Source organism: Panthera leo, chromosome F3 (assembly GCF_018350215.1).
Source record: "Panthera leo isolate Ple1 chromosome F3, P.leo_Ple1_pat1.1, whole genome shotgun sequence".
NCBI classification, from domain to species: domain Eukaryota; kingdom Metazoa; phylum Chordata; class Mammalia; order Carnivora; family Felidae; genus Panthera; species Panthera leo.
In genome coordinates this window covers 836,449-859,174 of record NC_056696.1, presented here as the reverse complement: position 1 = coordinate 859,174, position 22,726 = coordinate 836,449, and the positions used below count along the sequence as shown (strand labels likewise).

Below are 22,726 nucleotides of genomic sequence, written 5' to 3'. Positions count from 1 at the left end.
CACGAGACAACCAACGGATATTTGGTGGAAAAGGGTTCTGTGTTCAAACAAATGTGGGAAGTGCGGAGTCCAGAAAAGCTAAGCCAGTTCTCACTACAGGCCTTCTCAGCATCATTAACATGCGTTGACCCACGCATCTGTGTACACTGGCAGGGACGGTATTTACGCAACTCTTCCCCAGTTTGGGAGTACATACCATATCGCAGAAGGGCGTCTCCCAAAATCAGAGTCCCTCAGAATACTCTGGCAAATACTGAGATTCACAGACAACAGTCACTCTTGGTTGCTGTTTTCAATCTCTAACATAATGCAATTTCTGCAAGGTACTGTCTTTTTAAAGGTACTGGTTATGTGGGGAAAGAGGGAAGGCATAAAGTTTAAACAAGATACATAGTGGGGCATGTGGGTGGCTCAGTCAGTTGAGCATCCAAGTCTTGATTTTGGCCCCAGGATCGCAGGATCGCGCCCCGCTTCAGGGTCTGCACTGAGCGTGAAGCCTGCTTAAGATTCTCTCTCCCTCCCCCATGGGTTTCTGTTAGAGTGGGAGAGAGCCAAAGCATAAGAGACTGTTAAAAACTGAGAACAAACTGAGGGTTGATGGGGGGTGGGAGGGAGGGCAGGGTGGGTGATGGGTATTGAGGAGGGCACCTTTTGGGATGAGCACTGGGTGTTGTATGGAAACCAATTTGACAGTAAATTTCATATATTAAAAAAAAAAAAAAAAAAAAAAAAAAAAAAAAAAAGATTCTCTCTCCCTCTGCCCCTCCCCTGCTCGTGCACGCTCTTTCAAATAAAAAAACATAGTTATGACTCTTCCCCTAAAACAGTAACACCTGAAAAGACAAACGATGCTCTGTCCACATCAAGCCTTGTGCTGTACCTACAGCTTGAACCCTTCTGCTGTACCTACAGCTACAGACGAGTCCTTCTTTTTCTTTTAATGACAGGTTGTGTTTAATAGATGCCACAGTGAATCAGACATTTCACTTTTAAAAATTCAGGCTAATGGGGACTTTAAACAACTAAAATACTAATATCGCCAAGGGCTTTTAAGGAAGGGCTGCCTGTAACCATAAACAGAATGTGCATGGAGTGCCTTGATTTGTGTGACATCACACTCCAGCCAGACTAGCGCGCACGTCTTCAGGGGGGCTCTCCCAGACCACGGAATTAGTCGGGGGCGCACGGACAGTCCAATTCCTCAGGTCCCTGGGCTACAGCAGGCCAAGGGCGTTCCTAGGTTCAAAATTCATCGGGTAACCAGCACAGATGTCACAAGGGCAGCCAGAGGTCTACAAATCCAGTCCTTCCGATCCGACGACTGTCGTGCCTTCTGACACCTCAGACGTGCTGCGGACAGAAGGAACACCTTACCAGCGGAAAGGCAAAGCACCCCAGAAGCTGCATATGCCCCACTTCGTTCGGAAGTTATGCCCATTTACCACTATCGATACACGGCCTGTGGTGACAATAAACATAACCTTTTAAATAACAACATATTCATCACATGGCTTGACAGTAAAAGAGAGTGAATGTCACCATTAGAAAATTTCTATCTTAACAAAAGTTTACCATAAATAAGATAAGCCCCACTAGTATGGGCGGCCTTCTGGGGAGATGGACATGGTTTTTAGGGCTGGTATTTGTGAGAAACAGCGTGCCCCGTGTGGTGGTGAAACACAGACTCTGCAACTCAGACTTGGTGCAGATCCTGCTGAGACACTCACTAGCTGGCAACTCTGAGCAAGTCACCTAACTTGTCTGTGCCTCAGTTTCCCCATGCGAGTGGAGGAATATCAACAGCCACCTCGTAAGGTTTTCACGAGAAGAACATGACGAATGAACAAGAGTACCGGGCACATAGTAAGCACTATATAAATGTTTGTTAAGTATGGTTTTGTTTATTTGTGATTGAGTCCTATTATAAGAGAATATTACTTGAAATAAAGCTTACTAATCTTTTAAAAAGAAGAAGTCAAACACCCAGGGAAAGCAAAGGAAACATTATATCCAGAACAGAAGGATTTGTAGATGAAAACATGTATACCAATTTGCAGACTGGTACATATCCATTAATTTACTCGTTCATTCATTCAAACATGTATTAATAGCTTCTCATATGTCCAGCAGTGTGGGAGGTGCCAGAGTCACAAAGACAGACAGATCAAATCTTTAGCCCGAGATTCCTTGGGCACTCTGCTCACTCTGGCTTGTATCAAAACTTTGAAGATAACAAGCTACATGTATATAGTATCTAGCTAAATGGTATAACTATACACAGATATGTGGTTTTGTTGTAACTGTCCATTAAGAACTTTCTAGACGTGTCACAAATGAAAGTTGACAGCTGGTGATCTGGATGGACAAGCACATGTAACCATTTCTCTTCACTTCTGCTCCGGACTCAGTAGTTAATTAAATAAAGCACATCAGAAACGACAGCCCGGCTTTGACAGCTAAACTGAAAGGTTCTCTTTTCTGTTATCAAACAATTTGATTGAGGGGTGCCTGGGTGGCTCAGTCGGTTAAGCAACTGACTTGGGCTCAGGTCATGACCTCATGGTTCCTGAGTTCAAGCCCCACGTCCGGGCTCTGTGCTGACAGCTTGGAGCCTGAAGCCTCCTTCGGATTCTGTGCCTCCCTCTCTCCTGCCCACCCCCCCCCCCCGCCCCCCCACCTCGTGCTCTGTCTCTCTCTCAAAATAAATAAACATTAAAAATTTTTTAAAAAGTAATTTGCTCACACTGAGAAAAATTAATACGGATAATTTGAAGGGTGTGACTTGCCTCTTTTCTGAGGCAGATGTACACCTCCTTACCCCCTCCCGTTTCTGCGGTGGGTCGGCTGACATGTAACATTATGATGCACGTCCATCATTCTAACTTGGCCACGTGGATCTCCCTCACCTTATAATCTCTAGATTAGATTACTCAAGTATGCACCAGGCACACAAAACTTCAGCCAACACAAATAAAGGGTGAGCTGGTTTTTAAAAGAAAACTTTTATACAGAAATTTTAAAAAGCTTGACGTCCATAACCCTTTCCTGCAGACAGTAATTACCCAAACACTTCTCTCCCTCTGCACCTGTCTCAGCAGTTGAAACCAGCACTATGTTTACAAATATTTAGGAAATCAGATAGTACGTTCTTAGGAAAAGTCCCTCAGACTTCTAGACTTCTCCATTCCTTGCTAAACCACTCCACTGCACAAATTTAGTTGCATACGTTTACCTTTCAATGGATTTTTAAAAATTTTTAATTGTGGAAAAATACATATATAAAATTTACATCATTAGCCTTTTTTTTTTTTAATTTTTTTTAATGTTTATTTATTTTTGACACAGAGAGAGACAGAGCATGAATGGGGGAGGGGCAGAGAGAGAGGGAGACACAGAATCGGAAGCAGGCTCCAGGCTCTGAGCCATCAGCCCAGAGCCCGACGCGGGGCTCGAACTCACGAACCGTGAGATCGCGACCTGAGCTGAAGTCGGACGCTCAACCGACTGGGCCACCCAGGCGCCCCTCATTAGCCATTTTTAAGTGTACAGTGCAAAGCGTTAAATGAATTCACTCTGTGTACAACCAACGTTCATCTTGCAACACTGAATCTCTGCACCCAGTAAACAGCACCTCCCTCCCCACCCCCCCCCCTCCAGCCCCTCACAGCCACCACTCACTCTACTCTCTGTGACTCTGACCACTCTAGATACCTCCTACTTCCCTGCTCGGGACTGGCTTATTTCACTTAGCGTCTCACTTAGCATTTCATGTCCTCAAGGCTCAAGGTTCATCCCTGCTGAAGCAGGCGTCAGAGTTTCCTTCCTCTTTAAAGCTGAGCGATATTCCACTGTATGCTTACACATTCCGTTCATCCGTCATCCTTCCATGGACACCCGTGAGTAGCCCCCACCTTCTGACTACGGCAAATAATGCCGCGGTGAACGTGAGCGTAAATTAAATGATTCATCAAAAGTGCACACAACCAGAATAATTCAACGATGCATACGAAAGGTAAGAAAAATACAAAAAGTCAAGGCAAATAAGCTCATCACTTGGCTTTCTAATAAAATATATGCTACTTTCCACTCAGTGGAATGACAGAAAAACAGCAAAAACCCCATTTATTGACTTGAATTATCACTAAGTTCTATTTCTTTCACAATTAGTTTTGAAAGTCAACCAGGTCAATTAAACAATAACTAATTATGATATTTAAAAAATATCAAAGGGAGCTTGGGCGGCTCGGTCGGTTAGGCATCCGACTTCGGCTCAGAACATGATCTCCCGGTTTGTGAGTTCGAGCCCTGCGTTGGGCTGTGTGCTGACAGCTCGGATTCTGTGTCTCCCTCTCCCTTTGCCCCTCCCCCGCTCACACTCTATCTCTCTCTCAAAAATAAACGTTAAAAAAAAAGAAGAAAAAAAAGTCGGTACACATCAGCATGGGAGACAGACTCAACACTGTGGTTTCAAAACTCAGTTTTTCTCTGGATATTTATAATGGGCCTGTATTTATTATTCAGCTCCAAAAGTTTCTATTCCATTTCAAATCCCTCTAAAGACAATTTCTGTAAATAACAATCAAAGATCTAAAAGAACAAAACAAAACATTAAAAAAAAGGGGGGGGCTGCCTGGGTGGCTCAGTCGGTTAAGCATCCAACGTCAGCTCAGGTCATGATCTCCCGGTTCTGAGTTCGAGCCCCACGTGGGGCTCTGTGCTGACAGCTCAGAGCCTGGAGCCTGCTTCGGATTCCGTGTCTCCCTCTCTCTCTGCCCCTTCCCCACTTGTGCTCTCTCTTTCTCTCTCTCAAAAATAAATATTTTTAAATGTTTTAAAAATTAACACATATCTATCAAGAATTTATCATGCAGAAATCTCCAGAAATACTCTTCCATGGCAAATATTCTGATAATTTTATGCAAAAGCTTAAAGTAATGCCTGATGTTTTTCATAAAACATCCTTACAACTTCCTAGACTGAGGTATATTTTTTTTCAAGCTCCATATTTCAAAAATATAACATATCTGTTTTTGACAAGCATTTAATCACATGATAAATGGAAGCTTCTTAAAAGTTTAAAATGCCAGGAATGAGGAACTACTGTTGAATATTAGTAAACGTTTTTCTACCGAGACAAAGGTATTCACGGAATGAACACAGTACATGTTTACATGTCAGAGCACTGTCTTCATCTGTCTTCTTCTTCTAGCTAATAGTATGTTATTATGTGTCCAATAACCCTAACATCTTAAATTACATGCTGTGACATTCAGTAGCCACACCAGCCTCAGTGCCAGGTCAGACATGCCACCTTACGGCCTCCTTCTTGGACACCATCGCTAACAGACGCGCGGGACCAGCTCCTCAGTCACCCACAATCCCTTTCTTCAAGTGGCTTCAAGAGTGTTTACACTGCTGCCGCTGGAAAATACGAGGTATCTACCTGTATCGTATGGGCAAGATCAAAAATTCATTCTTTCATTGTGTCACTGAAGCACACAAGAAAATATCAACAATAGTTTCTTAGAGTCAGACTGGGAAGGAAGGTAAGAAAAAGGACTTATTTCCATTTAACATTATTCCACAGGGGATTTTTAAAGCAGTAAAACTATCTTTCACAAAGTCATGAACCGTAATGGTGGATATTTGATAATCGTGGGTACGACCTACATTTGTCACAATTGAAAACTGTACGATATAAAGAATGAGTCCTAGGGGCGCCTGGGTGGCACAGTCGGTCAAGCGTTCGACTTCAGCCAGGTCACGATCTCGCGGTCCGTGAGTTCGAGCCCTGCGTCGGGCTCTGGGCTGATGGCTCGGAGCCTAGAGTCTGTTTCCGATTCTGTGTCTCCCTCTCTCTCTGACCCTCCCCCGTTCGTGCTCTGTCTCTCTCTGTCCCAAAAATAAATAAAAAACGTTGAAAAAAAAAAAGAATGAGTCCTAATGTACACCTGGACATTAGTTAATAGCAACTTATCAACATTCATTAATCATACACTAATGGAAGATGTTAATAAAAGGAGGACGGGGTTATATCAAAATTCCCCATGCTTTCTGCTCAATTACTCTGTAAACCTAAAACTGCTCTAAACAGTAAGTCTATTAAATAGAAAGGGAAAAAAATCTGTAGTGATGTTTAATTGACAAGTAGAATAGGTATCTTATAAAACAGAAAAACAAATTTTAAGACTGTTGAGAACTAAATATTTTAATCACACAATTAATGCAGACTTGGGGGATGGAATCTATATATGCCATGCAAATTAAACTGCAGTGTTTTGTACTCAGTAGCAAATATGTTGCCACTTAAAGTAGGTCCGCATCCAGAATATAAAAATGCACAGGAACTAAAAGATAATGCTTATTCCAAAGAGATGGGTCCATATACACGAGACACAACGCTAGACGGGTCTGCACTCCAGATCACTGTTTCTCTACGTTTTGTTATCACCTAAGATGTCCTTTTAGACATTTTTCCCTAGTCAGGCTCACTCGTTATTACCCAGTAATACACTCAGTATTCCCAGCAATACACTGGGATTCCCCATAATCCCAGCGATATACTCAGTATCCTTTCATATTATCAACAGTCACCCTCCTATGTAGATTAAATTGTTTCTTGTTTCTGTATCTTACAGGCAAAAAAGACGTACTCAGCTCTAACTAGACCTTCCAAAATTTTAACCGAAGATGCTCCAAGCTGTACATTTTTAGATCCAATGTATCTAAAACACACATGATTTATTTCAGCGGGAAAGAGGGAAGACATCAATTATTATAATTTTTTTATGTTTTCGGCAAAAACATTTACTTAGCCTAGAAAAGGTTAAAAGAGGAACAGAAGTGTCTACCAGCCTTTCCAATGAAATACTTATCAGAAAATGTTCACAGGAGGGTAAAAAACAGAGGCACAGAACTGCATTCCAAAATTCCAGAGAAGGGGTTTCCTTAAGAAAATATTACTGAATATTAGAACAGCCACAAGTATGCCAGGAAACCTGCTGAACATAAGCACAAGCACTAAGGAAAAGTGTGACTTGTACTCGGGGGGGAAGAGAGGAGGGAAAGAGAAGGTCTTCATGGCACATGCACGCCAAGGGGCAATAATGCTCCGATTCTGGAAGGGACCAGTAAGAATAGGACATGTGCTCTGCACGCAACAGCCCAGGTCAGAAGCCTGCTTCTCATGCAGACCTCTGCCTCCGGGTGGCTCTTCCCCGAAGAGCCACAGGTTACCTGAATTAACAAGAAACTACATTAACATGTGCTCTTTCCTGACATCATATTTAAAGGTAAACCAAGTTTTACCTTTGGTATTTTACATGTACACAGTACAGTTTTTTTTAATGTCTATTTATTTATTTTTGAGAGGGAGAGAGGGAGGCAGATCATGAGTGGGGGAGGGGCGTAGAGAGAGAGGGAGACACAGAATCCGAAGCAGCCTCCAGGCTCTGAGCTGTCAGCACAGAGCCCAACATGAGGCTTGAACCCACGAGCTGTGAGATCGTGACCTGAGCCGAAGTCGGACGCTCAACTGACTGAGCCCCCCAGGTGCCCCCCCACACAGTACCATTCGTAATGCAGCAGCCACTTAACTTCCTTCTACATATTTGCTGACATTTAAAATTTCTTGTTTTTTAAAGTTTATTTATTTATTTTTGAGAGAGAGAGTGCGAACATGAGCAGGGGAAGGGCAGAGAGAGAGGGAAAGGGACAGAATCCCAAGCAGGCTCCACGCTGTCAGCACAGAGCCCAAGCGGGACTTGAACTCACAAACCATGAGATCGTGACCTGAGCCAAAACCAAGAGTTGGATGCTCAACCAACTGAGCCCCCCACACCAGGTGCCCCTAAAATTTCTTTAGGATGGTAATTACTTTCATATGATAATTAGGGATAAAAAGCATTTAAAAATGAAAATTAAAAAGTTAAAGGAAAAAACTATACTAATAGGTTTAAAGCCTTTTTCCCCTTTGCTTATAGTGAAAGTACTACTTTTGCAATGGAGAAAATTTGTAATCAACTCTTTTTCAATGGCTTAATCAAGCATCTGCTTTCAAATTTTCTTACTAAAATACAATTAATCAACTCTTACAAATGACTTGGATCCATTCATCATTCTATCAAAATTGAAAAGACAAGACCAGCGGCAAGATAAAGATCATCACTAAGCAGAAAGAGCACAAGAACGGAAGGAAAGACCAAGTTCACCAAAGACAATTAAAGATGATGACTAGGAATGCTGGAAGACAGAGAGGCAGCACAGCATTAAGAGTGCAGGCTTCAGTACCAGAATGTTAACGTATGGGTTCAAATCCCAGCTCTGTCTTTTCTCAGTTAGATACCTTAGGGTTTTTTTTTGAGAGACAGAGAGCATGCGTGAGTGAGCGGTATCTTAAGAAGGCTCCATGCTTATGTGGAGCCTGATGCCAGGCTCGATCTCACCACCACAAGATTATGAGCTGAGCCAGAATCAAGAGTCGGACATTTAACCCACCGAACCACCAAGACACCCGTAATATAGGGTATCTTAAGAGAAGCATCTTAACTTGTCAAAGCCTCAACTGTTTCATCTGAAAACGACGATACTAAAAGTTGCTATCGCACAGGTTGTTTTAAGGTTCAAATGAGATAATGCCTTCAGCGTAGAGGCCGGTACATAATAAACACCCAACAGACGTCGGCTCATAAAAAAGACAGACACGAGGCATGCGGGTGACTCAGTCGGTTAAGTGTCCAACTCTTTACCTGCACTCAGGTCTTGATCTCGGGGCCTTGAGTTCAAGCCCCGCGCTGGGGGTCTGCGCTGGTATGAAGCTCATTTTAAAAAAAGACAGACAGACGACGCTACCACTCTGTGGCTCTTTAGGTACGATGTTAAGTAGGAACACTGCTGTGGAGCTGTAGGGCACCCAGCTACATTTCCACAGACTTTCGTGAAGATGTCATCTGAGTCATGACCAACGCATTGCACTGCTCTGTTTCCAACGTCGGGTTAGCACTAATCTTACAGGGTATAAAACAGTAGTCAGGAAGCAGCCACCTAGAACTGCACGAACACTGAGGGGCACACGTGTGAGTCTGAGTGCCACTCGGTGGTCCTGACAAGCCACTCACTGTCCGGGCTTCACTTTCCTCGTCTCTATGATGGGGTGGCAGCACTCACCTGACACGACCGCTAGACTGATAAGGAGTAATTCACGTTGCACGCTTAGCACAGCGTCCAACACACCGCGAGCAGTCAAAAAGCAGCACGAAGATAGCAACTATGGTGATGATGGGCACGGCACTCCTCTTACAGCCAGACAGTAGAAGACAGGGGCCACGCCATTCGATTTCTCTAAGAAAAAACACCGGGCTATTGCTTTTTAAAGTCAAAAACACCACCTGCTGGAAGGCAGTCCTTCCTGAGAGCACGGTGAGATCCACGTGTCTCATTCCCGTCAGTCCACGAAGTGAATTTGAACGGATGAGTGAACGAATGAATCAGCAAATAAATTAAACAAACCACTGAAACAACTTCACCAACCTACTGAAATGCAGCGACCTCAGTGATATACTATGGTTGCGACCGACTAGAAACTCCTCACCAAGCCCCAGCTGACAGAGCCCAGTGGCACCAAGTAGGTAGACATGGTTTTGGAAGTCTCAGCTTTGTTCTGCAGCGTTCTGAGTCTCCCCTATTCTAAGAAAGAGAATTAGTCCTAATCTTAACGTAGACTGGAATGAAAACATATTAGCTTTGACTGAAAGAAACCAGTCACAGAAGGCCTCATACTGCAGGATTCCATGGATGTGAAATGTCCTGAACGGGCAAATCCACAAAGAAAGTAGATCAGTAGTTGCCGAGTGCAGAGGCAGGAGGGAAGGGTAGAAGCAGTGACTCCTAATGGGTACGGGGTTTCTCTTGGGGGGATGTTAAAATTGTCTAACATTAGATGTGATGCTTGTACAACCATCTGTGAATATACTAAAAATCACTGAACTATATACTTGCAAGATGTGCATGGCTATGGTATGTGAAATAGATCTCAATAAAACTTTAAAAAGTTAGAGATGATTTTTTTTAATGTTTTTTTTTAAGACACACACACACACACACACACACACACACACTGTGAGCAGGGGAAGGGCAGAGAGAGAGGGAGACACAGAATCGGAAGCAAGCTCCAGGCTCTGAGCTGCCAGCACAGAGCCGGATGCGGGGCTCGAACCCACAGACTGTGAGATCATGACCTGAGCCGAACTTGGACACTTAACCAACTGAGCCACCCAGTCACCCCCAAAAATTAGAGAGATCTATTAGCTTTGAGTATGTGTTCTTTTTCATGAATGTCAGTATTTTAAGCTGCAGGACTTGGCTCTTCAAGTTTTGTTTGTTTTGTTTTTTATGAGTTGGCAATCTGACACCCTATTATAAAACTTCCTAAAAGTAGAAATTACATCACCATCACCAAAAAGTGCATCTATCCTTTAAAGTAATAAATCCATAATGCCTAGGTTTATCTCAAAATCACCTCTCATTTCAGTGAAACGATTAATGACTTATACACTTCTTTGAAAATGAAATTCCTGGCTAAAATGAGAACTGAATGACTTCCAGAAATCACATCCAAACGTGCTACGTATTAGGAAGGAGTCCACGTAAGAACTTCTGTCGTCCGTGCTTTAGCTGGCCTTTCTTTCTGGCAGTACTGTGCACTAGGGCACCTGAGGCTCTTCTGCAGGGGATGCTGTGGGTCCACTGCTGGATCCTGCCCCTAAGGACTAACCCCCAGCGCCCGGAAACATCAGCCACCCTTGGCTCCCAGCCAGAAGTCGGTCCGGGAGCTGCTCTCACCCCAAGCCCCCTTCACTAGGGGGAGATGCAGAACCATTAGCCCCACGCAGGCTGTAGGACAGTCGCTAACACTTTCACCCGCGGTGATGTGGGCTGAAACGCCAGACGAAGGGGCGTGCAGACACATCTCCGGCCCGAGACGTCAGAGAAAGCGGTCACCGCAAGGACTCTGGAATCACAGGGCTCTTGCTGGGAGCCAAGATCGCACAAGGCTGCGTGTGATGGATCACCAGCTGAGGGTGAAGCGCCAAAGTCAAAGGGCCTCCTTGGCGGCACAGGCAGACCTGTCATCTCTGACAACCGACAACTGAAGCTTGGGCCAGGGACAAACCACAGAGCAGCTGAGCTGCCTCAAGTCAAGACTCTGACGAGGCAGGCATGCAACCGAGACTAGGACAAAGACATGTGGGGGATACACTCAAAGTCTTGTCTCCAGACGCCCAGGAGCTCTCGATCCTGCAGAATTAGCACCTTCCCTGCCTGAGGATGACGCAGAGGATTTTACCTTAGCAGACAAACCGTGGCCTCCGGGACACTGTACTCCTCCTGGCCTCCAAGCCGATCGCAAAGACCAGCGCTCAGCAAGCACTGAGCCTGCCAGGAGGAAAGGCCCGCGGGCCGAAGGAGCTGCAGGGGCCAGAGGAGTATGTGCAGGACCCACCCCTGGGGATGCGGATCCAGGGGGACGGACTCAGCCGTCGGGTTGAGCTCATCTAGCCGGGGGCACTGCCCCCCACATAGGATGTAACCCCGAGGAGGATCCTGGAAACATTAGGACACTACCGACACAGTCTCGAAAGGTGGGGAAGTGGAGACTCCTCAACATGTGAAGGAGAAATGCCAGAGCTGCTGTGGCAGACAGTGAATGAGGGAAGGGCAGGGCCAGGGAGCAGGTACCAGGGGACGCTGCACAAGCTGCTGGCCACCGCAGGGCCCAGAGGGCGCTGCATTTCCCGGAGCTGCGGGTACACACAAGAAGGGAACCGGTACAGGCGAGCAGCTCAGTGGGGACTGACCGTCGGAAACCGTTAGGGAGCTGGGTTCCCAGAGCTACAAAGACCTGGCCCGAACCAGCGTGCACATAATCCCTAGGTCTCGAAGCTGCCCAAGGGACCGGCTCAAGTAAGGGCTGCAGCTGCACTACGGTTAACTCCTCCCTCTCCCCATTAGCTCCTCCCTCCCCCGCTAGCCCCTCCCTCTCCCCATTAGCTCCTCCCTCTCCCTATTAGCTCTTCCCCCACTAGCTCTTCCATCCATCCCATCTCGCCTCACAAGCCCTCACCTCCCTGCAAGCATGTTGCCAAGAGAAATGTCCAAAACACCCCCTGCATGCAAATCTCTGCCTCAAATCTCTATTCCCTGGAGAATCAGACCTAAGACGAACTTAAACATTCAAAAGTGCTGGATTAAATAAACATTCCTCAAGTGCACAGTAAGAAATTAAAACTGAGAGGCCAAAACCAGGCAGGAACGGGAAACCACAGCAGCAAGCATGAACTCGTGGTTGGGGCAGGGGTTCACCAGTTTCAATAACCAAGAGGCTTGAATTTTAACACCTATCAAGTAGCTGGAAAGGAGCACTTAACCCTGAGAGACAGGGAATCAGAATAAAATGCCGTCATAAAACCAATTTCCCCATCAAGGAAACTTAGCTACCTTGGCCCAGGTTCTAGGTGAACAAAAAACAAAACAAAACCCAAAATCTACACTGAGATAGCCTTCACAAAGACTTGAAGTTCAAATTTACACTACCTGCATGACCCAAGAAATCCAAGGCTCAGAAACTTCTCGAGAGTGATCTCTGACTGACCTGGCAGAAACAAATGTATAACTACTCAGGACCTGCAGAATTCCAACAATTAAAGCCTTACTGAAGATGAGCTCACAACCCAAAGTTGTAAAGCACATGAAGAAATAATCCATCATGAAGGAAAGAGCAGAAGTAAAAAATAACAATTAGACAACAAAACATTTCAGATAATAGTAGAGACAGAAATTATAAAGCATGCTTAAATTTATTAAGAACAAAAGTCATTATAAAACTTTGAGGGCCAACAAAAAGACAATACCAAAAGGCCAGGTGAACATTAGGGGGTGGAGAAGAAGAATTTCATAAGCACTGAAGTATTTTTTAAATGCACACAGTGGGTTAAACTGCAGATTAGAAAAAAAAAAATTGTAAGGAAAAGCCTGAAGGATAAAGACAATGATGGTTTGTTAACACATAAGATCAATGGGATCTGAATGAGGGGAGAACAACTTACAAAAAGTGTAAGGATGTAAATATAAAGACAGTTATGTCCTTGGTGATCAAAGCAGAGATGTTAAAAACAAGCACGGTAATGGATACTGTGATAGCCTTCCCAACATCCACGCCCCCTATTCTGATATTTTGAGTATTACTCCTGCCTCCCATAACCTGTATGTTTTGGGGGAGTATAACCACCCTCATTCTAGAAATGGGGTGTGACGCGAGATAAATTGGTATAATTCCTGCCCCCTGTCCCCACCCCGAGGTGTGGCCATGTCTTCTGGTACTTCTGGGAAAGAACCTTTCCCTTCCTCTGCATGGTGTGTGTGAAACATGACACCTGGAGCTGTCGCAGCCATTCTGTAACCATGAGGGGAGCCAGCCTAAAAGTCAACATGCAGATCAGAGCAGAGCTGAGAGAAACGCAGAGAAAGAGAGTAAGAGTCAAATAGCAATGAAGACTGACCTATCTCTAAACTTTCCAGTTAAGTAAACAGAATAAACCCCCTTTGGTTTTTTTTTTTTTAAGTTTACTTATTTATTTTGAGAGAGACTGTGTGTGCGTGGGTAAGTGGAGGAGGGGCAGAGAGAGAAAGAGAGAGAGAATCCAAGCAGGCTCTGTACCGTCACCACAGAACCCGACGTGGGGTTCAAACTCATGAACTGTGATTCACGACCTGGGCCGAAACCAAGAGTTGGACGCTTAACCCGAATGAGCCACCCAGGAGCCCCAAACTCTCCAACCCCTTCGGCTAGCTGGGCTTTCTGTTATTTGCAGCTAGAAGCATTCTGATAGACATGGTAAAAGCCAACGTTCTAGGTGATTTATTACTAAAATTCCACTGATTTAGACTGAATACAAGTTTTGAACTAGAAATTATTAGGGTATCTTTCAGAAATGGCGTAGGAAGCAACACAAGGGTATGGCTGACACGGGAGATTTTCAGGGGTCGTAAGACTGTCATCTCCGGGAGCAGGAAAAGTGAGTGTTCCCACCATCGGAGGCCCTATATCTGCCACAAACTGCGGAAAAGAGAGAAGATCCTGGAGCCACAGGGAGAACGGGACACTTGTAAATGAGGTTTGCCTCCGGAGATGGTCCACTGAGCGTCAAACCACCTCATCTTAACAGTCCTTCTGTTTTCGTGCAAGTCTAAAGTTTACTCTTGTGAAAACTCAAAGATTTCTGGTTAAAATAGTGACTTGAATACATGCATTTATTTCCACTTACTCCCAAAACTCCACTCAAACGACAATAAAGACATTTTTTTTTTTTAAGTATGAAACACTAAGGATAAAGACTAGAAGTGGTTATAGACCAAAGACATTAAGAAAATTTTGGAAGATGGAAGGAGAAGTGAGTGAGTAGCTTCTGCCGTAGCAGAACAGCGACAGTTGAACCCTAACTGTGTAGTTAAGGGGAGGCAGCACGAAGGCGGCACTCAGAAAGGCCCGGGAACAGGGGCAGCTGCGGGTGGGGCTAAAGGAGGAGGAACACGAAGTCTGCATGAGACAGGCGCTCCATGCGGCCTCCAACTCTCCAACTGACTCTTGCTCAGGCAGGAGACAGAGCAGTCTACTCTCTGGGGAAAAAGACGGAGCGTGCCAGACTCCGCACTGAGGCACTGCAGGCGCAGGGTGTGAGGGTAGGATCGCAGGGAGAGCGAATGCAAGTTATATACTGAGACGTGAGTCTCCCTCCCCCCAGCTCTCTCCCCTACTCAACTGCCAGAAACAGGGGCACTCCCTCAGCAGGAGGCAGAAGGGTTCCTCTTTGCGAAGAAAAGTCAGAAAAGACTACAGACATTAAGAGTCAGAGCTGTGTCATCATCAGGGAAATACAAATCAAAACCACCATGAGACAGCACCTCACACCTGTCAGAATGGCTAAAATCAGCAACTCAGGCAACAACAGATGTTGGCGAGGATGCGGAGAGAGAGGATCTCTTTTGCGCTGCTGGTGGGAATGCAAGCTGGTGCAGCCACTCTGGAAAACAGTATGGAGGTTCCTCAAAAAATTAAAAAGAGAACTAGCCTACGACCCAGCAATTGCACTACGAGATATTCACACAAATAACACAAAAATACAGATTCAAAGGGGCACATGCACCCCGATGTCTACAGTGGTGTTATCAACGACAGCCAAACCATGGAAAGAACCCAAACGTCCATCAACGGATGATGGATAAGGAAGATGCGGTATATACATACAATGGAATGCTACTTGGTGATGAAAAAGAATGAAACCTTGCCATTTGCAACTATGTGGACGGAACTAGAGTGTATTCTGCTAAGCGAAATCCGTCAGAGAAAGAGAAGTACCATATGACTTCATTCATATGTGGAATTTAAGAAACAGAACAGATGAATGTATGTAAAGGGAGGAAAAAGAGAGGGGGGAAAGAAACCATAAGAGACGCTTTACAAATAGAGAACAAACTGAGGGCTGATGGAGGGAGGTGGGTGGGGGATGGGCATTAAGGAGGGCACTTGTCGGGATGAACACTCAGTGTTATGTGTAAGTGATGAATCACTGAATTCGACTCCTGAAAACAGTATTACACTATATGTTAGCTAACTAGAATTTCAATAAAAACTTGAAGGAAAAAAAAGGCAGAGATGTGTCAATAAAATAAATCTGATCTTCAACTAAACAGCCCTAGAGTGAAACCCGTGCACAGGGCTTCCGCTAAGACTGTTAATATTAGCTAAGCATTTGAGGAACCAGTGAAGAATTCTTCCACATGAAATAAAGAAACCAAATGAAATGGAAAAACAAATGAAAAAGAAGTAATCACTACCCAAAGAAATTGTTGGGTTGTTTCTTTTAACTGAAATCTGCATCTTCAGAGAGTTGAAAGTGTATCCATAAAACAGTAATGGGGCCTATTGAAAGGGATGTTTACTCAATAAGAAAAAGCTTTTAGAATTTTAAAATGGGAGCAGGAAATTAAATATATATACAATAGTAAGACTGGAAGATAAAGCAGAGGGAATCTCCCAGACACCAGAAAGAGAGGAAGACAGAAAAAAGAAAATTAGAAGATCAAAATCCAGGAGATCCAATATCAGACTACAGAAATTCTAGAAAAGAGAAAGGGGAGAATAAATCATTAAAAAGACAGCACGGGAAAATTAAACTCCAAGAAAAACAAGTTATGGGGAAAAGTGAATATAATCACAATCACTTTGTGTCTCAGCTACAGATAATACGCAATTATAATAATGAAGTCACTGACCAACGAAAAATCGTGTACCTGTTACAGGGGAGCAATGTTGAGGGGAAGAGGGAAATAATTGAGAAGCAAGGTATAAAAGAGCAAATCTTCATTCACCTCATTAAAAAGTGAAAAGACAAGTAAAAAAAATAAGAAATGGCATCATAAATAATATTGAGGGGCGCCTGGGGGCCTCAGGGGGTTAAGCATCCCACTCTTGATTTCAGCTCAGGTCATGATCTCTCGGTTTGTGGGTTTGAGCCCAGAGCCTGCTTGGGATTCTCTCTTCCTCTTTCTCTGCCCCTCCCCTACTTGTGCGCATACACACACGCCTGTGAACACTCTCTAGACAGACAGAGAAAGAGAAGAGATAAAACAAAAATACAGAGGTAAGTATCAGAAGAAACCGCTGAGAGAATTCAAACCAGCCGCCTCTGCAGATACCAACCTAGTGGCGAAAAAGGGTAGGCGAGGACCCGCATCTATTTTATAGGCTTGACTTCATTGTTTGACCTTTTAACAGTAAACCTCTAAACCTTTGTGAGAAACCTTTTATAACATTAAGTAACACAAAATATCTCTCCATACATTTCCACAGTCTTTTATGTCTTAAATCGTCAGTTTTTCTCATATGGGTCCTCTTGCCCACGTCTTATTGTTTCATTCCAGATAAAGTATATTTCTGTTACGATTATGAACATTACAAGTTTTGTTCTGTCACTAGTTGCTATTAGCTATTTTACATACATTTTTAATTGAAATAATCCTTGCTCTTAATATTCTTAAATCCACTAACAACAGAAACCATTTTTATGACCTTTGATTTAGCGTTGCGCCCCACCCACAACAGGTAGAAAGTAACTATTTAACAGTAGGTAACACTAACAGAGCACTTGCTATGTGTTACATACTAAACCAGGACATTTCTCATCTCCAGTTTTCACAAGTGTTTCTTCTACTGAAGTATACCCGGTATTAGTTTCAGGTGAACGACACACTGATGCGATACTTGTATATACTGCAAAATGATCACCACGACAAGTAAGCCCAGTCAATTTCCAAAACCCCAGAGTGACAAAATTCTTTTTTTAAGAGGACTGACCCACTCTCCTAAGTACTTTCCAATACGCAACGCAGGGATCATTAGCTATCATCACCATGCCCCACATTGCATCCCATGACTTGCTAATAACCGGAAATTTGTATCTTTTGACCCCCTTCACCCATTTTGCCCACCCTCACCCCTGGCCTCAGACAACCACCGATGTGGTCCCTATATCCACGAGCTCAGGTTTTCATTGTTCAATCCACATGTGAGATCGTACGGTATTTATCTTTTTCTGTCGGACTTATTCCACTTAGCACGATGCTCTCAGCATCTATGAGTGTTGTTGCAAATGGCAAGATTTCGTTTCCATGGCTGAGCAGTTTTTATACACACACGCACACAGAATCGTATTTTCTTTACTTCTCCATCGATGGACACTTAGGTTGCTTCTACATCTTGGCCACTATAAATAGCGCTGCGACGACCATGGGGGTACAGACACCTTTTGGATTAGTGCTTTCATTTTCTTCAGATAAATACCCAGAAGTGGAATTGCTGGATTGTACAGTAGCTCTATTTTCAATTTTTTGAGGAACTTCCTTACTGTTTTCCACAGTGGCAGCACAAATTTACAGCCCCCCCAATAACACATTAAAAAAAAAGTAACACTTACGTGTAGAAACATGAAAAAACCTACAGTCCCACCAACAGTGCATGAGGGTTCCCTTTTCTCCACATCCTCACCAACTTACCGCTTGTCTTCTGGAGGACGGCCATGCTAACAGGTGTGAGGTGGTACCTCACTGTGGTTTTGATTTGCATCCCTGATGATGAGTGACGTTGAGCATCTTTTCAAGCACCTGTGGGCCATCTGGATGATGTCTTCTTTGGAAAAATGTCTTTTCAGCCCCTCTGCCCATTTTCCAATCACACTGCTTTTTGCCATTGGGTTGCAGAAGTTCTTTATATATTTGGATATTAGTCCCTTATCACATACATGATTTGCAAATATTTTCTGACATTCAGTAGGTACCCTACGACTCTTTAAGGTGGTGTTTTGTTTAGGCCACCAGGCGGAATGCAAGGACCTGTAACAAAGACATGTAGAAATGCAGGGGATTAAATAAGACAGGTTTCTTTCTCTCTCATGTAACGGTTCAAAAGCGAAGGAGTGAGCAGCTCTGCTCCAAGGAGCCTGGGGCAGACAGCCGGTTCCGCTGTCTTCCTCCGTCGTATCTGTCGCTGGATCCAAGACTGCTGCTTCAATTCTTGTCATTTCCCAGCCAAAGAGAAACAGGAAATGAGGGCACCCAGGGCAAATATGTCCTTAAGAGAACCCAAAAGTTGCCCACAATTCTGCCTTTCAAATCCCAATGCCCCAAACCTAGTCACAGGGCCCTATCCAGGTGCAACTCGCAGGGGAAGGCAGCCAGAGCCGGGTGCCCGTGGGCTAGCTAACACTGGACTGAGAAGTCTATTCTCAAACGGGAGAACAACGGCTACTAAGGTACACTTCGCAATCATGGTCACAGGTAGGGGTTATCACAGCTACGCTTTAAACGAGGGAACTGAGAGAGCTATCTGCCAAAGGCCCCACGGCTAATAATTATTAAGCTAGGGTTCAACTGTATATTCTGTCTCTAGTTCCTAATTCTACTAAGTCATGCTAAGCGACAAGAGGAATGCATATATGCTTTAAAATTTCTTGCGAAATACAGCACAACTGGATTGGATCGAACCAAACGGTCTTGGGTGTCCGGAAGTAGTGGCTTCCCCACCCACAGCAGTGTGGACCTTCCCACCTCCGCGTGAGGAGATTAACTCACTGCCTAATCCCCAGAGGCAGCTGTCATGCAAGACAATGCTGATTCTCCTCAGGGCTCACCATCACCACCTCTTTGTTTCTAGACCTATAACTAGACTCCAGTCCCAACAGATCCCTAAAGGTGAGGTACAAAGTATGACTCAAGAGGAAGTGTGCTACATTTTAAAACAACTACTTGGGTTTTCTCATTTATACAAACAGAAATCCAGGGAACATGTATGAAAATGGAAATTTAAGAAACGGAGGGTTGGATCAGGCTGAATTTATGGATATGGGCTCACAAAGAAATTCTGCTTTTAATGTTGCAGCTCAGGGAGTCAGAAAGGCTCCAAGGGCTGGTTGACCTGAAAGGTGGATCAAAAGATAACCTGCTGTGAGCAGACGGAAAATGCCCAACCTCCCTTGGTTTAATGCAAAGGAAGGGATTCAAAGGCTTAAGGAGATTGGAATGTTAGAGTGGGAATGTCATTTAAGACAGCTCACGCGGTGTGGGTGGATCCAGAAGACATAATTTTCACCAATACTTGGAGAAATCAATTCGTGAGGGAGGGCCCCAGCATCCTTGAAGAGCTCCATTAATTGCTCTCCTCCATTGGCCAGACCTTCCTTGCACTTGGAACCACAACCACCTCAACTGGAAAACCTAAATGCAGTGGAAGTAACTGGATCCCAGAGAGGCAGCTGCCAGTGGTAGCTCTCACTCAGCAGCCAAAGACAAGGGGGGAGGGTGTGGTTGGTGTAGTGACCACAACGGACAGCAGCCAGAATGGCCATCAGAACAGCAAGATCCACACAGACCTAGGGCACTGGCCACTTAACTATGGGGTGCTACAAGTGAAACACATACAATTCTACCTGATCTGTTTAAGCCAAAAAGATCTAGGTCGAGTGAACAAAAGTCTAAGTCAAAACACGAAGACAGAGCCATGGTCGATCAAATAGAATGAAATCTTGCTATTTTCAACAACGTGGATGGAACTAGAGTATGTTGTGCTAAGTGAAGTCAGTCAGAAAGACAAATATCCTATGACTTCACTCACATGTGGAATTTAAGACACAAGACAGATGAACATAGGGGAAGGGAAGCAAAAATAAGATAATAACAGGGAGGGGGACAAACTGTAAGAGACTCTTAAATACAGAGAACAAACTGAGGGTTGCTGGTGGGGTGGGAAGGACTAAATGGGGGATGGGCATTAAGGAGGACACTTGGGATGAGCACTGGGTGTTGTATGTAAGTGATGAATCACTAAATTCTATTCCTGAAACCATCATTACACCATGTTAACTAACTTGGATTTAAATTAAAAAAAAAAAAAACAAACAGTAGAGGAGTTTTTTCACCAAAAATAAAAATAGAAAGTAAAAATTACTGACAATCACTTAAAAAAAAAAAAAAAGGAGGATTCTATTCGTAAAGGGAGAATGGAAAGTGGATGTTGGAGAATAAATAGCACCCTTTGACTCAGCACAGAAAAAATTTTTACAACATATTAAATAAGAAAAGCAGGAAATAAAGCAGAATCAATTTTACATGTCTCTGTGTACCCATACACACAATTCTTTTTTCCCCTATATAAACAGTGGTTATCTTTGAAAAACTAACAAACAGAGCCACAGTCCCCCAGTCGATTCCGATTCCCGGACTGAAGCCAGTTTACAAATCCACGCCCTCCTGGGATAAACACCCTGGATACTGACTTGCCCTCTTTAAACACAATGCTTCTGCCAAAACTACCATCTGTGGACTTATAAAATACCTTATCCATTGTCATGGTATTCCACACAGCATTGCTTTTGATCAAGGAACCCACGTCATGGCAAAAGAAATGCCACCAATGGGCCCACGTTCTTGGAATTCACAGGTCTTCCCAAGTTCCATACCATCCTGAAGGCGCTAGCTTTCCACTACAACAGTGGAATGGCGTTTTGAAGACTTGGTTACAGGGCCAGCTAGGTACTGGCAACACCGTGCAGGGTGCCGACAAGGGTCACCAGAAGACTGTCCACATTCTGAATCAGCATCCAATAATCGGGATCCCTTCCCTGATACCAGGATTCATGGGTGCGGGGGTCCAGGAATCCACAGGTAGAAATGGACACAATACCACTATTACCCCTACTGACTTACTAGCATACATTTTGTTTCCTGTTCTCATGACTTTATGCTCCGCTGACCTAGAGGCCCTAGTTCTAAAGGGAGAAATACCATGCACCCGTAGACACGGTTCTGTTGAACTGGGAATTAAGACTGCCACTTGGCCACTCTGGGTCCCTTTCCTTTGGGCAAGGAAGGGAGCTGTGGTGTCGGCTGGGGTGACTGATCCACACACTCTAGGAGAAAAGGGACTACTACCCACAGTGGAGGTAAAAGCATGTCTGGCATACAGGACATCCCCTAGGCTATCCCTTAGTAGTGCCGTAATTAAGATCAATGGAAAACTACAACGCAATCCAGGTGGCACTACGAACGCTCCAGATCCTTCAGGAATGAAGGTTTGGGCCACTCCATTAGGTAAAGAACCGCAACGAGCTGAGCCGCTTGCTGAAGGGTACAGAGAATGGGCAATAGAAGAAGGGTATAAATATCAGCTATGACCACGTGACCAAGCACAGAAATAAGTCTGCAATGGTCATGAGTATTTCCTGACCTTGTTATAATTGTGTTTACATGTCTACGTACATACAGTGAGCAAACGTCCATATGAAGCGAAATTCTTTGCTCACATGTATTAATATGCACAAATACAGCAACACCAGATATCTCTGAGGAGATGCGTACAAGTGCCAAGTTGACAAGGGGTGCACTTGTGATGGCTAATTTTATGTGTCAGGTTCAGGGGACTAAGAGATGTCCAGACAGCTGGTCAAACCTTATTTCTGGGCGTGTCAGTGACGGCATTTCTGGAAGAGCATTTGAATTGGTGAACTGAGTAAAACAAGACTGTGGTCTTTTCCGTTTTCTTTTTGCCGATGTGGGTGGGCATTATCCAATCCTTTGCGAGCCTGAACAGAACAGAAAGGCAGAGGAAGGGTGAATGCACCGTGTTTGACCTAGGTCATCCATCTGCCTGCCTTCAGGTGCTGGCGCCCGGTCCCCAGGCCTCTGGACTCCTATGAGGACTTAACCATCAACATCCTCCCGGATCCCCAGGCCTTCAGACTTAGACTTGAGGACACTATCAACGGCCCGGTTACGGTTTACAGACGGCAGCTTGTGGGACCTGTCAACCTGTATAGCCGCGTGAGGCAATCCCTGTAATAAACATCTATCCACGTCTATCTAGGTATGGAAGGCACTCTCAGTATCTAATTCCGAACCCCTCATTTTACACTAATAATAACAAAAACTCAGAAATCAAAAGTGTGGCTTTTAAGGTCCTCCAGCCAGTTAGTGAAAACAAGGGCAAGTAGAGGTCGTCCACTGGGTTCCCTCCCTGGGCTCTTTCCACTATGCTGTTCCATGTTCCAGGGAAGGCAAGCTTTGTCTTGTTGTAATTAGTCATCCCCATGTGTTGAACGGTTTAAGAAATTTTTCCTTCCAC

General features: G+C 44.4%; 1 protein-coding gene across 8 annotated transcripts in view; it reads right to left on the bottom strand.

Annotated features, from left to right (window-relative positions):
- DISP1 (dispatched RND transporter family member 1) overlaps window positions 1-22,726 on the bottom strand; it is a 185,183-nt gene that overhangs the window by 128,924 nt on the left and 33,533 nt on the right. For 3 of the 8 annotated variants that reach the window (XM_042926364.1, XM_042926365.1, XM_042926367.1), the window contains one exon: window positions 22,055-22,187. The exons of the other annotated variants lie outside the window; for them this stretch is intronic. The gene's annotated coding sequence lies outside the window, so the exon portion shown is untranslated. The remainder of the gene's footprint in view (window positions 1-22,054; window positions 22,188-22,726) is intronic. 8 annotated transcript variants of the gene reach the window in all.